The 14,243-nt window shown below is 40.9% G+C and overlaps 1 protein-coding gene across 1 annotated transcript in view; it reads right to left on the minus strand.

Moving 5' to 3' along the window:
* Positions 1-14,243, minus strand: part of LOC122798137 (dual 3',5'-cyclic-AMP and -GMP phosphodiesterase 11A-like) — a 757,362-nt gene that overhangs the window by 87,310 nt on the left and 655,809 nt on the right. The gene's annotated exons all lie outside the window — the stretch shown is intronic.

The raw sequence follows: 14,243 nt of genomic DNA on the forward strand, positions 1-14,243 counted from the left end.
ATAAATAAATAGCTGTGTTATACTTGTTAATAACTAGTTGTAATTAATTTATCCCTTTAACAAAAATGCTGCTGACAGCGGGACCCTTAGAGAAAAAATAAAAACAGAAAGGCATTGAGTTATACTTAACATTAATAGTCTGGCAAATGGTACATATGGTTAACATGGTACAGGGTTTGATTTCTTCTGTATTTGTTTACCCATTATGTTACCTAGAGCAAGTCACTTAACCAGACATTGCTCTTGGGTCACCACTGGGAAGGGACTGTGCGTCCAGTGGACTCACCTGGTTAACAAATAAGTATTATTATTAATCCACATCCTTAAAGCATTTATAAACTGACGTGAGTCTCTCAGTTTCATTTGAAAGCTAGCTATAGTAAGTTCATTAAGAATTACAGCCAAGATTTGGTTCCAGCAAGCACTAGCAGCCCTAATGTATAGTTTATCTGCTGGTAGTGGATAGTATTCGATTCTGGCGGTATGTGAAGTTAGCAAACATAAAAGTGTCAGTACCAGTAACTAATAACCAGTTTGGTTTTGGAAGAAGTAAATGGTGATGAGGACAGTGGACTCCAAGGAAGGCTAACTTGCAGATCTTGTTCATTGCATCTTGGGTTGGGTCAGTACAGGCAGGGTGTATCCAGTCTTCAGAAGCAAAACATTAATACTCAGGGTCTTTCAAGTTGCATGAGTGGGAAGGCCAACCATTTTGAAGTGTTTATGCTGGCAATGCTTCGGGTACTGATACTTGTGTGTGGGTTTTAAAGGTGAGAGACTACTCAGGAATTCAACTAAATATCCCGAGTAACCTGGCTAACAGAAGATCATTGAGAAGGATATGGTCAGTATCTTTAGGCATTGCATTGTCCTAAATATAATCACAGCAGATTTGTTCAGGGTTGATGATAGTTTGTTGCATGGAAGTGAATATCACAGGTTAAGTCCCATTAAAGATTTGACAAAGGTTGGCAGTACTCATCTAGAAGCTGATACTAAGAGGTAATTTGTTACAAAGTTGTGTTAATTTTGACCACATCCCAAGTGAGGTTGTGTAGGAACAGGGAAAACAGAAACATCTTTAGGACTGAGTCTGGCAGGACACTCTGGGAGAAGATGTCTACATCAGAGAGGAAGGGCCCCATGGATACTTGTAAAGTCAGCCCTGAGGGACAGAGTTGCAGTTACATTAACAGATCTTATGGAAACATTTGCTTTTGCTGTTTCATAAGGAGGGAGGAATGACCTATACAACTGAAAGTCCTTATCATGTCAACAAAATGCTAGCACTGAGCAAGCCACCACTCATATTGTTATTATTATTATTATATACAAAGTCATCAAATACACTTGAGCATAAAAGTGTTGTGACTTATAGAAACCATGATTGTATACAGATAATATTTTGAAGATTTTATTGGAAGGACATTGGGTGGCAGTGAGGCAGATGTCTACTGGTGAGAAGATCGTATGGTCCTACCACACTGCCACTAGCCAGCTTTTCAAAGCTAAGGGAGCCTTCCACAGCCTTCAAATGCCAGCAACTCAAGCAGAGCTCCATAACAGAATACAAAAAGCTTCAGAGCATTTATTGTTTAAGAGGGAGGTAAGAGCTCTGCAAAATAATGCTAGGAACAAACCAAACAGTAACTATATACAAAAATGAGTGGGCAAATCAACATCTTGGCAACACCAAAAAAAAAAACAAGCAAGAAAAAAGGGGAATGGAGGGAGAGGAGGCTACTGCAACAATAATATATTAGAACATCTGAAGTTATGGTCAGTTTTACTTAAACAACTGTACTATGTTTAAACACAGATCAGTGTTGCAGTAGCCTAAACTATAGGGGTTGATTATTACAACTTAGAGGTAAAAGGAAAAAAGGGAGGAGGCTAATAAACTAAGACTCCAGGAGCTCTTGGAGAATGATCCTAGTAAAACCTGTTCTGGACCTGGAAAAGAAATTCATTTTGTAGTGCTTTTTAAAAGTATGTACAAAGGACAATGGCGCTGCTTCTAGAATACACCTATAGTCCAACCCATTTCCAGAATCCTACCTAAGAAAAAGAAAAAAAAAACTTGTGGAACGAGCTTTAAACCTGCCCAGAAGGGGCTTATTATGGCAATTATAACAAAAGGCAATAGCACAAGACAATCATCTGGAAATGGTCAGTTTTGGCACTTGCCCTTTCTTATTACCTTCTGTGATGCCCACCACTTCTGTGAGTATGTGATGGGCACCACTATGTGCCATTCCCATGCTGGGCCATTAATCAAGGAGCCTGAATCCTCACCACTGACACTGGAGAGGGACATGCACTTGGAATACAAATGGATACACTCAGTATTTCCAGATGCAGCTCTCTGCATCAAGTACAATTTCCCTTAAGAGCACACAGGGAACACACTCAGCCAGGGGTCAGGATGTCTCTATATTTGTCTCCCTCCAGATCCCCAATAGGATTCCCCACTGGTACAGCTATAGGGTTAGGTCCTCAGCCAAGTGTCCAAGCCAAGTCCTCCAGCACCCTCTCTGTAAGTCCAGTGCTTCATGTCCCTGCCCCAAGTAGCTGACAGAGACACACTCTGAGAGATTTGATTGTTCACACACACACACACACACACACACACACACACACACACACACACACACACACACACGCACGCACGCACGCACACACACACACACACACACACACACACACACACACACACACACACACACACACACCTGGGAAAGGCTGGCATAGATGTACCTGCTGTGCCCCCTTCTGCTCAGAGTTTAAGGCAGTCATCACTGCCAAAAGACATTTCACAATCTGCTACTCTAAGGCCCTTAACAAAGGGTGTCCTATTATACTGTGTAATATTAATATTAATACAAAAAAATAACAAACTAGCGGTAAAAGAATGACCATATTTCCATCAAACCTTTACTTAATATTAGATAGGAGGACAATTTTATTAGACATTCTTATTTCTTCTTTTTTAGATCTTGTATTAGACTACCATTAGGGTAGATAATTTATATCATTTATATAATGGATGTTATATGTCTTTTTTGGTATTATTTTTAACACATTTTCGTACAAACAGTTACACCAATTTGTAAGTTATTAGTAGATTTTGTAGCAGGCAATTCTTTTTAGTATAAAGTTTAATATTTGTTATGAATTGTCTTGTATGTATTGTACTATTAAGTGTGGTGTCACTTTAAGTGGAATTGGCACCAAATGAAACTATTTAAAACTTTGTATCAGTTGGTGTAATTATTTTGATGAAGCTCACTTTTGTGTGAGTGAAAGCACTTAACGTTCACTTGTTTTTATCTCAATAAATGATTTTTGATTTTTTACCATGACTGTGGTGAGATTTACTTTGGACATTTTTACTGGACTCAGTTTGAAGGCAGCTCATCGCACTGTTGCTGTGTTCTGGATGAGCGGATTTTGGCGTTCTTTTACCGCTAGTTTGTTATTTTTATGGTGTGGACTGAACGCTTTCTTTTCAGTTTCAAATATTAATACAAATGGTAATAGTTCACCAAGGCTAGGCCTTCTGTAGTTGCCCACACAGTGTCACCAAACAAATATAAGTACTTTCAAAGGTTAATACTTTCTAAAAAGGACCAGCCACAATGAAAAGTTTAAATATATTTATTAATAAATAATAAAAGAACATGAAAATATTGAATGTATATTCATAGTAAACTACAAATCACAGAAAATATTGAAAAAATTTCATATAAATAAAGAAAAAGTCTCTAAACTAAGCTTCACTATATTCCTGACTGAATCTAAGAGAATTTACTGTTCCCTAATAACTTACTTGAGCAAGGGAAGATGTAATATGTGAGCAGTCTTTCTAGTCAGGCTTTTCAAACAGAATACTCTCTACTCTGACATTATGCCTTGTAAAATATAATATCCAAGATGACTTGCAGAATGACCTCATTTGGTCACCTGACTCTTGGTTCCCACAATATCTCCTTTGGACAGGACATTAGCAGACTGCTACAATACACATTAAGAGCTTTTATGGCAATGTCTAGGAGCCAGATACATTTACAACACTTCCCCCTTCTTTACAGAAGTTAACAGATAATGGCTGCCCACAGACGTACCATCTCTGGGCCTAATCAGCACAATGCTCTTACTTAAGAGTGAACCTCTAAGCTACCCTAAAAATTATAGACCAATAACTTGTCTTCCGACGATGTATAAACTATACATGGGGATTGACACCGACAGAGTTTATAATCATTTAGAAGAAAACTCAATTATGGCAGAAGAACAAAAGGGCACTAAAACAAAGTCATATGGAACAAAGGATCATTTGTTGTTAAATAAAGTTATAGTGGAGAACTGTAAGAAAGGGAAGAATCTAAGTATGGCATGGATTGACTATAAAAAGCATTTGATAGTATCCCACATTCACGGATAAAAGAGTGCTTACAAATGTATAAGGTACATCCTACACTGATTGATTACATTACAGTAACCATGAAACACTGGCAGACCACTTTGCAATTAAGCCATGATAAAGGACAGATTATTATCCCAGGGATAAAAATCCAAAGGGGGATATTCCAGGGTGACTCCCTGTCACCGTTGCTATTTTGCCTTGCCATTAATCCATTAAACTGTTTACTTAACAGCTTAGGTCATGGCTATAATTTGGCTTCTAGAAAACAACAAAGTCTAATGACTTCTCATCTTTTCTTTGTCGATGATTTAAAATTGTATAGCTCATCAGATGAGGAACTGAAAGCACAGCTGCAGGTTGTCAAAACTTTTTCAGATGATATTGGAATGTCATTTGGTCTTGATAAATGTGCAAAAGCAACCTTTAAAAAAGGAAAATTGCAGCACCAGGAAAACATCAGTTTGGGACAAGAATGTTATATAAAAGAACTTGAGCAAGAGAGGGTGTATAAATACTTGGGAACTGATGAAGGATCAGCAATAAAACATGAACAAATGCGAATAAAGCTTAGTAAGGAGTACTTTAGAAGACTTAAATTAATCCTGAAAACAGCACTGACACCTAGGAATAAGATCCAAGCTATAAATTAATTTGCTCTTACTGTAATAACTTATAGTTTTGTAGTGACTGACTGGCCCCAAAAAGTGTTGGATAGATTGGATATTAAAACAAGAAGGATGCTTCATGCTCACCAAATTATTTATAAAAATCAGCCTCACAGCAAGAGGCTGGAGTGCGGGGAGTGCCTTCTGTGTGGAGTCTGCATGTCCTCCCCGCAGTTGGGTGGGCATTCGAAAGACATGCGTAAATGGGCATGCCTTCATTGAAGGTTGAATGTCGAGTTGGCACCTTGGCATTCGTGAAAATCTACTGCCAATCATTAGCGGACCGGAGTTCCGCTGTGGCGACCCCTAACCGTGAAAAGCCGAAAGACAAGTGTATACCAAGATTATATATTCCCCGTTCTGAAGGAGGGATTTGCCTCCTTGAAAGTGATTACATGTATAGATCTGCAATTGTGGGACTCCACACATATCTACTGACCTCACAAGATCCAAATGTGGTGAAAGTTTTGAAACATGAGGAGAATAAATCTAACATGACATCTCTGCTTAATTTAGCAGAAGCATATCGACATCAAGCAGGAATGGAAATCAAACCAGAAGTGGATAAAAAACAGGCAGCAACTGAATGTGCTAAAAAACAAAAGAAATAATATAAGTTGAAGGACCAGATGAGAAGGCAAGAAATGTGGAAAAAACATAAATATAGTTGCAAGTATAGAAAACTTCTGGAAGAACCTCATGTTGATCAAGAACAAATGCAGGAATGGTTAAGGAGAGGTGAATTTATATCAAGAAATGAAAGGTTAATATTGACAGCCCAAGATAGTGGGCTATGTACACGCTGGTTTACAAAGTCCATTGAACATGTGGGAGAAAAAGACATATGTAGGTTTTGTGGAACCAAATTGGAAACAATCACACACCTTATTGCTGGTTGCGACTCTCTAATGGCAGAGGGACTGTATACTGAAAGGCAAAATAATGTGGTGAGATTGTTACACTAGAGATTGTGCAAACATTAGGGTATCAAAGTGGCGGAAAAACACTGGAAACATGAGCCACAGAGAATCATAGAAAATGATGACGTTTACATCACATGGGATCAACCAATACCAACAGCCCAAAAAATAGATGCTAGAAAACCAGATATAGTGATCCAAGAAAAGAAGACAAAAGTAGCATTGATCATTGAAATCGCCACAACTAGTGACTACAGTGTCATAAAATACCTCAATCTGCAGGCAGAAATGAGAGCCATGTGGAAGAAAGATACCCAGACAGTTCCAATAGTAGTAGGAGTAACTGGTCTTATAAAAAAGAATTTACAATCGTATTTACCAATTCATGTAACACCGTATGAATTGCAGAAGGAGTCATTACTGGGCACGTTGCGGGAGCTGCGAAGAGCACTTTTGGCTAACATCAAAGAGTGAAACAATACTAATTTCATGAACTTTAATCGTACTTTGACTTAGGAATGGGGTTCATTCCCGTCATGGTATTAGAAACCCAAAAGACTTGGATAAATTAAAAAAGACAGACACCGTGCAGTGCCTTTCAATGATTTAACAGCTCATTTACATTTCCTTTATTTTTCTTAAAACAAGCCAGCTGGTTAACCATTGCTGTGACAGTGTCTTTTATTAAAACATATATATTTAATTCAGTTACCATAATACATGCATATTTCTCTTCATTTCAGCAGGGTGGACTGTTGATACATTTTAACATAATTAACACAAGTAAAGCTCACAAATACATTTTCAGCACACGCATCTGTACTGATCAGTTTGATATACTAATGACATACAATTATTTACAAAATTCCAGCTATCTGTGCTGGCACAAGTCTTACATCCACTGCCCTACTTCTCCCTGGCATGGCTGGCAGTACCTCCTATTGCCACATCTCTCCCCCCCCTTTAAAGACTTAAGTTAGTTTTTCAATTGAACCTTGAGAAACATGGCTTGAGAGAAATAAGCCTATCTGGGAATATGCTACCCCATTCCCTGTCTTGACAGCCCCATCTGCGTTGGCATTGCTGACCCCACTACGGTATTGTACTGTCATGTCATATGCCTGCAATCCTAAGCTCCACCTTAATAACAGCATTTTGCTGGCTGGCTCTATGTAGCCATGTTAAGAGATTGTGGTCTGTAACTACAGTGCATTTCCTACCATACAGATAAGGCTGAAGTTTTTGCAGTACCCATACTATGGCTAGACATTCCTTTTCTACAGCTGCATAGCATTCCTCCCTGGGTTGGAGTCTATACCTGAGATATGCCACTGGGTACTCTTCTCCCTCTGAGAAAACCTGGCTAAGTACAGCCCCCACCCCATGGTTTGAAGAATCAACCTGCACGACAAATTTTTTGCTGTAATCTGGACTGGCTAGCACAGGGGATTCTCTCAAAGCTCCTTTAAGCTTATGGAATGCCTGCTCACATGCTGTGGTCCACACTACCTTATCTGGCCTGCTTTTCCTTGTCAGGTCTGTGAGGGGAGCAGCTGTGGTACTATAACTGGGGATAAACTTTCTATAGTACCATGCTGTCCCTAAGAATGCCCTCACCTGTTTTCTAGTAACAGGGGCAGGCCACGCCTGAATGGCTTCCACTTTGGCAGGTTCTGGCCTGATCTTACCACTCCCCACTTTATGTCCTAGATAGGAGAACTCTGCCATACCCACCTGACACTTACTGGGATTAATAGTCAACCCTGCCCTCTGCAGTCTGCCCCGCACCTCCTTGACATGCTGAAGGTGCTCTTGCCAGGAATTGCTGTAGATGGCAATATCATCCAGGTAAGCAAGGGTATAATCTCCTGCTCCTGCTAGGATATGATCTACCAGTCTCTGGATAGTCACTGGGGCATTTTTCATCCTAAAGGGCATCTTAGCGAACTCATACAAGCCAAAAGGAGTCACAAAAGCTGACATCTCTCTAGAGTTGGGAGTCAAGGGCACCTGCCAGTAGCCCTTGGTAAGCTCAGTAGTAGTGAGATATTTAGCCCCACCCAGCTGCTCTAGGGCTTCATCCATCCTGGGCATAGGGTAAGCATCTGACTCTATGTGACTATTACGTTTCCTGTAGTCCACACAGAACCTGGTGCTGCCATCCTTCTTTGGTACCAGCTTGACTTGGGAGGCCCAGGGACTGCTGGGCACCTGGATTACTCTCAGTTCCAGCATCTCCTGTATTTCCACCCTCAGAGTCTGTCTAACTCATTCAGGCACCTTGTAAGGGGTCTGCTTTATAGGCCTTTGAGGTTCTGTATCCACATGATGCTGCACCAGGTGGGTGCACCCAGGTTTCCCAGTGAACATGTTCCCAAACTCCTGCAACCCTGCTCATATTTCTTGAACTTGGATAGGGGATGGCCACTGGGACATTGCTATTCCTTCCAGTGAGGTATCAGTCCGAGTGTCACTGAGGAGATCAGTCACCAGATCCCCTCAGACTCCTCCTGCCATCAACTGCAAATACTCAGCACAAGGGCCTCCCTGTCATGGTAAGGTTTCATCATGTTAACATGGTATAACATGTGCCCCTGCCTCCTGCCTAGCAGTTCCACCATGAAGTTAACATCACTGATCTTCCTTACCATTTATAGGTCCCTCCCATGTCCCTCCCATGCTGCCTGCAGTTTGTTGTGTCTGACATGAATGAGAACCATCACCCGCTTCCCCACAGCATACTCTCTGGCCTGAGCATTCCTGTCATACCAGACATTTTTCTGCTGTTGGGCTCCTGCCCAGTTTTCCTGGGCCAAGCCCAAGAGTTTCATATACCTTGTTCTGAGGTTTAGGACATATGCCACAACAGACACCTTGTGGGATTCACATTCCCTCTCCCGCTCATCATGAATCAAATCTGGAGGTCCCCTCACCCTATGCCCACAGAACAACTCAAAGGTTGAAAATTTGGAGGGTTCCTGGGTTACCTCTCTATAAGCAAACAACAGAGGGGGCAAATATTTTTCCCACTTTCTCTTAAACTGGTCTGCAAATGCCCATAGCATGGTCTTTACTGTAGAGTTTAAACTCTCCACAAGAACATTAGTCTGGGGGAGGTAAGGGGTTAAGGGGTGGCCTTTAGGTGCTTCACCCCACAGTGCTCCCACAGACAAGCCAGCAGGTCTGACATGAAATTGGCACCTCTGTCAGTCAGTAGTTCTCTTGGGAAAACTACCATGCTGAAAACTCTAGCAAGGCATTTCCCCCCTTCTCTGCCTCAATGGAGGACAGAGACACCACCTCAGGGTATCTAGTAGCATAATCTACTACCACTAAGATATACGTCTTCTCTGTGGAACCTGGGGTACTCAGAGGCCCCACAATATCCATAGCAACCCTGTGAAACAGCTCCTGTATCACAGACAAATGCATCAAAGGAGATTTAACCTGGCCTCCTGCCTTGCCTACTGTTTGGCAATGCTCACAGGTCCTGCAGTACCCTGTTACATCCCTGATAATCCCAGGCCAATAAAAGTTTTACATTATACGTCTCTTGTTATGCTTTATGCCCATATGATTTGCAAAGGGAATGTCATGGGTTACGGCTCGAAGTGTCAGACAGTAGGCTCTCTAGGCACTACCAACTGCTGTATTACCTCACCCTTTAGCCCTCCATCAGGGGGTCCACTCTCTATACAGTAACCCTTTGTTTCAGTATACAGAATCCCCTTTTCCTCCGGTGCCTCCCTAGCCACCTCCCTCAAGCCTTGTAATGTAGGGTCTGAGAGCTGAGCCTGTCTCAACTCTGTCTTTGTAACTTTTCCCAGCTTCCCTTCCACAGGGGAGTATGGTATAAAATGCCAGCTAGCTGCGCTGGCACAAGTCTTACATCCACTGCTCTAGTTCTCCCTGGCATGGCTGGCAGTACCTCATATCATCTCACCTTCACAGTACACAATTAGGTGATCAGTTTTCCTGGAGGCTTAAGTTTTGTCTAGGTAGTATAGTATCTGAAATGCTGTGTACATCTGGAGTGTGAAGAATCTTTTGAACTTATTTGTAGGTTTGGGAAAGAAAACTGGAAGATTAATAGTCTGCCTTACAGTAAACTCTAAGATCACATTAGGAATAAAGGCAGGATTCGTTTTCAAGGAAATCTTGTTTCTGTGAAAACATGGTAGGGTTAACAAACCACAAAAGCTTATAATTCAGATACTGTCCCAGCAGATGTCACAGCAATGTGTAAAACAATCTTCCAAGTTAAGAACTTCAACTCAGCTTGCATGAGTTGGCTCAAATGGAGTCTAAGTATGCTTCTCAAGCATAAAATTCAGATTCCAAGTAGGAACATCTCAGTCTCCTTGGTGGATGAGTATGTAACATCCCTTTCAAAAACTGTTTGACTTGAGGATGGTTAGAAAGGGGTACTGTAAGAGCAGACAAGCAGAAATGGCCAACAGATGTGCCTTGACAGAGGAATATAAAAGGCCACTGGAGAATAGCTCACAGAAATAATCAAGAACCAGTGGCAATCAGGCCTGAACAGGATCCTGGTTGTCTGACTGACACTAACTAAAAAAATATTTTTCTTTTGCACATGTTAGATTGTCTTGCCGTCTTTAATAGCTGCTGACCATTCTCTGAAATAAAAATTCTATCATCCAGGCATTTAGTTGAAGAGTTTTTTATTTGGGGTGTATCACCCCCCCCAATCTTGTGTCAGCAAATCCAGTCTGGGGGGAAGCCTGTAGTAACTGCCCCAAAAGAAGGGAGAACCACAGTTGCCTTGGCCAAAAGGGAGTCACTATCACATTTTTTGGAGAGTCCTTCAGGATGTTTAGAAAAACTCTGGATATCAGTGATAAGCATAGAAAAGCATACAGGAAATTCCCTTCCATGAGAATGAGAAATTATCTTTTCTCTAGGCCTGTTTGCAAGGAGTCCTGGAGCAGAATTTCTTTAGTTGTCTGTTCTGAAGGGAGGCAAAAAAAATCTACTGAAGAGTCAAACTGAGCTGAACTGCTACTTTCTAGGCTATCACAGCAAGTCTGCAAAGAGGTTAAGATCTATGTATCACATAATTATGAATCACTTTCAACCTTAGAAGTCTTAGCCACTCTGGTCCTCTCCTTCATATCCAGCAAACTAAGTTTCAGTGCACAAGCCTTGCTTTCTCAGCCTTTGGTCCCAAACTGTGGTAATCTCTCCTTTCTTTTCTTAAAGATCATTCTTCTTGCCACATTTTCAGATCAGGACTAAAAACAAATTATAAGACTCAAGGAAAATGCAACTACTCTCTCTCTCTCTCTCTCTCTCGCTGTCTCTCTAGTCATAAAATAAAACTTAACCTCTTCCTGACCTACATCCATCTGCATTATATTATGTGTGTGTGTGTGTGTGTGTGTGTGTGTGTGTGTGTGTGTGTGTGTGTGTGTGTGTGTGTGTGTGTGTGTGTGTATATATATATATATATATATATATATATATATATGTATATGTGTGTGCGCGTGTGTGTGTGTGTGTGTGTGTGTGTGTGTGTGTGTGTGTGTGTGTATATATATATATATGTATATGTAGGGAGTACACATAGCAAGAATGGTAATTGATTTGACAAGTATGTGTAAGCACCAAGAATAACAAAATTACAGAACAACTAATATAAACTCCCAAAATTCAAACTAAATATGGTGACCAACTATGAATGAACCTAGACCCAATTATTTGGAATATTAAGATATGCTAATATAAAATGGTGGAGGCAGGGAATGTCTCAGCAACTGTGGGACCCAATCTGGACCATTTTTGGGGGGGCATCCCAACAGACCACACCACCTATCACCCCATGGTCACCCCAACCCCTTTCAACCCTCTGGCTGTCTGGACTTAGTATTATTTCAGATTAGTTATCAGGAATACATGCCATTGCTGAATATTAATATCAAAACACTATCTCTATTTATTATCTTATATTTTGTTTTCCTGTCTTATCCAAGTGGAATCATTTTTCTATCCACCTCTGCCTTCCTACACTCAACACTTCTCTTGGATTATTTTGCTCCCATCAACATCTGCAGCAAATATTTCTCTGCTGTACCATTGAATTGATGGCATCCTTTTGTCTGTTGCAAGTCTTGACAATTAGAAGTTACCTTGATGATTAGAAGTATCCTCACAACACAGTATCTTATTTTTTTTGTTTGTGCTTACTGGTGTTTGTTTGCATACTGCTCGAGGCTGACTTTTCTGCCGTTATTTTTTATAATTATATTCATTAAGAACCAATAATATACCTTACGTCAGCAAGAGAAGCAAAAGAAAGCACAGTACCAACCCAATGTCTTCATATTAAACACAGTTCTACTATCTTTTGCAACACAAAACCAGTGGTGATACATAAACCAGATAGTTAATCCAATCTCTGTTTTGGGTTGAAAACCATGTTGAGCATTCAGCAACAACTATCTACTAACGGAGAATGAACAGCTAATTCTGTGAATCATGAAAGTATCACAAAATAACAGTATTAATAATAATATTATACTAGCCACTATTGAAATGAATGAAAGGAAATGTTGTCCGTCACAATGCTGAAATTTGTAGCTATTGGAGTAGCAAGGCTACAGGTAAGAGAATGCCTTGCACTTTGCTGTAATTGTCTCTTTGGCATGTCTTGGGGGCCACATAAGATGCAATGACCCTGTCAGAACTGAGTGTGAGGTCAGTTGTGGGAGACTGGCCTTATTGGATCAAATATGTCCAACTGGCCTATAGCTGGCCCTGTCTGGAAGTAATGCAAGTCTATATGAAGGAGAAGTTTCACAGATAAAACTGAATGGACAGGTATGATGAAGTCTTTACACAATTATTTTCAGAATCTTGCTAGTGTAATGCTGGATTCTGCTAATGCAAACTGCTTGGAGTAATGCAGCACTGATGTAAAATAGGGGATTACAAAGGCAGAGAAAATGCTGTAGAAAACAGACATTAATACAACGAGGTGCCATAAAATTAAGATTACTAAAGTACTTTGTATATGCCAACTAGTGGCTATAAAGATTCTTCAGGTACTGCTGAGCTAAGTAATGTGAATAATAGAATGAGAAGCATAACACTATGTTGTGGATACAAATACACTGCATTTAGACATATGTAATAGGTAGGATTTGAGCTGTTTGGAGAAAGAACAGGGAAAAAGATAAGATGAATGGTGCTTGGCAAGGAGTTCTAGACTGATGGGAGAAGAAGGAAAAATCACAGTTATTAAGAGAGAGATTAGGGCAGTGTTAATTGTAAGAACAGTAGAACTAAGTGATCTGAGGGATGTGCGGATGTCTTTTTTTTTTTGTTTGTTTTCCAACAGAACCTTGACTGATGCCACTACACCTGTGCCCATTCATTTCACAGGGGTGGGAACTGGGGATTCCTGGCTAGGGGAAAGTCATATAGCCCATTTGTTCTTACCTGGGAAGCACTATCAGCTCATCTATTCCTGCAGAGGTGAGAGTCATGAGGTAGGGAGGGGGGTCACCTTTCTGGTCCTCTGGGGTGGCCTCCCCTCACCACTCCTCAGGTGTAATATTCCCCTTCCCATTGGTGGCTGCCTTCTGAGGGGGACATACCTCAACATGCAGAATTCACTTGACTTATGGATCTGCCTCTTCACAGTGCATGCTACCTAAGCCCATACACCGTGAATGCAATATGTAGCTCTCACTAAGTGTCACCCACGTGGTAAACCAGAACCACCTACCCCCCCCCCCCGAAAGGGTGAACCTGAACCATTATTCATTGCTCATTTCCATCCTCCCCAAACAGCTCATGAAGATCTGATACAGGCACCACAGATGCTAATCCAACTGAGGTCAGCTGGACCCTAGCCCAGGTTTTACCCCCCTGTACCACAGAGCTGGCTGGGAATGAAGAAATTCTTTATCGCTGAGTAGGAAGAGTAAGACTTTACATTCTTAGTAAGCACTCTGTATGGGAGGGTACACATGAGTGCAATGAGTCAACAGGAAAGGGAAGCCATCCTTCCCTTTTATTTACAAGGCAGGGATGTAGTGTTTTACATGCAGTAGCAGTAAAATAACAGATGTAGTTCTGCAGTGCCTGGAATTTTTGGCAGAAGTGCAGTTGTCAGAGATAGAAAGAGAGAAAATCTCTTTGACAAGAGACTCTAATGTCATTTAGGAAGTAATTCATAAAACAATGCATTGTAAGTCTCCCTCCTTT

The sequence above is a fragment of the Protopterus annectens genome, chromosome 3.part1 (assembly GCF_019279795.1).
Source record: "Protopterus annectens isolate FY-2018-M chromosome 3.part1, PAN1.0, whole genome shotgun sequence".
Lineage (NCBI taxonomy): Eukaryota > Metazoa > Chordata > Ceratodontiformes > Protopteridae > Protopterus > Protopterus annectens.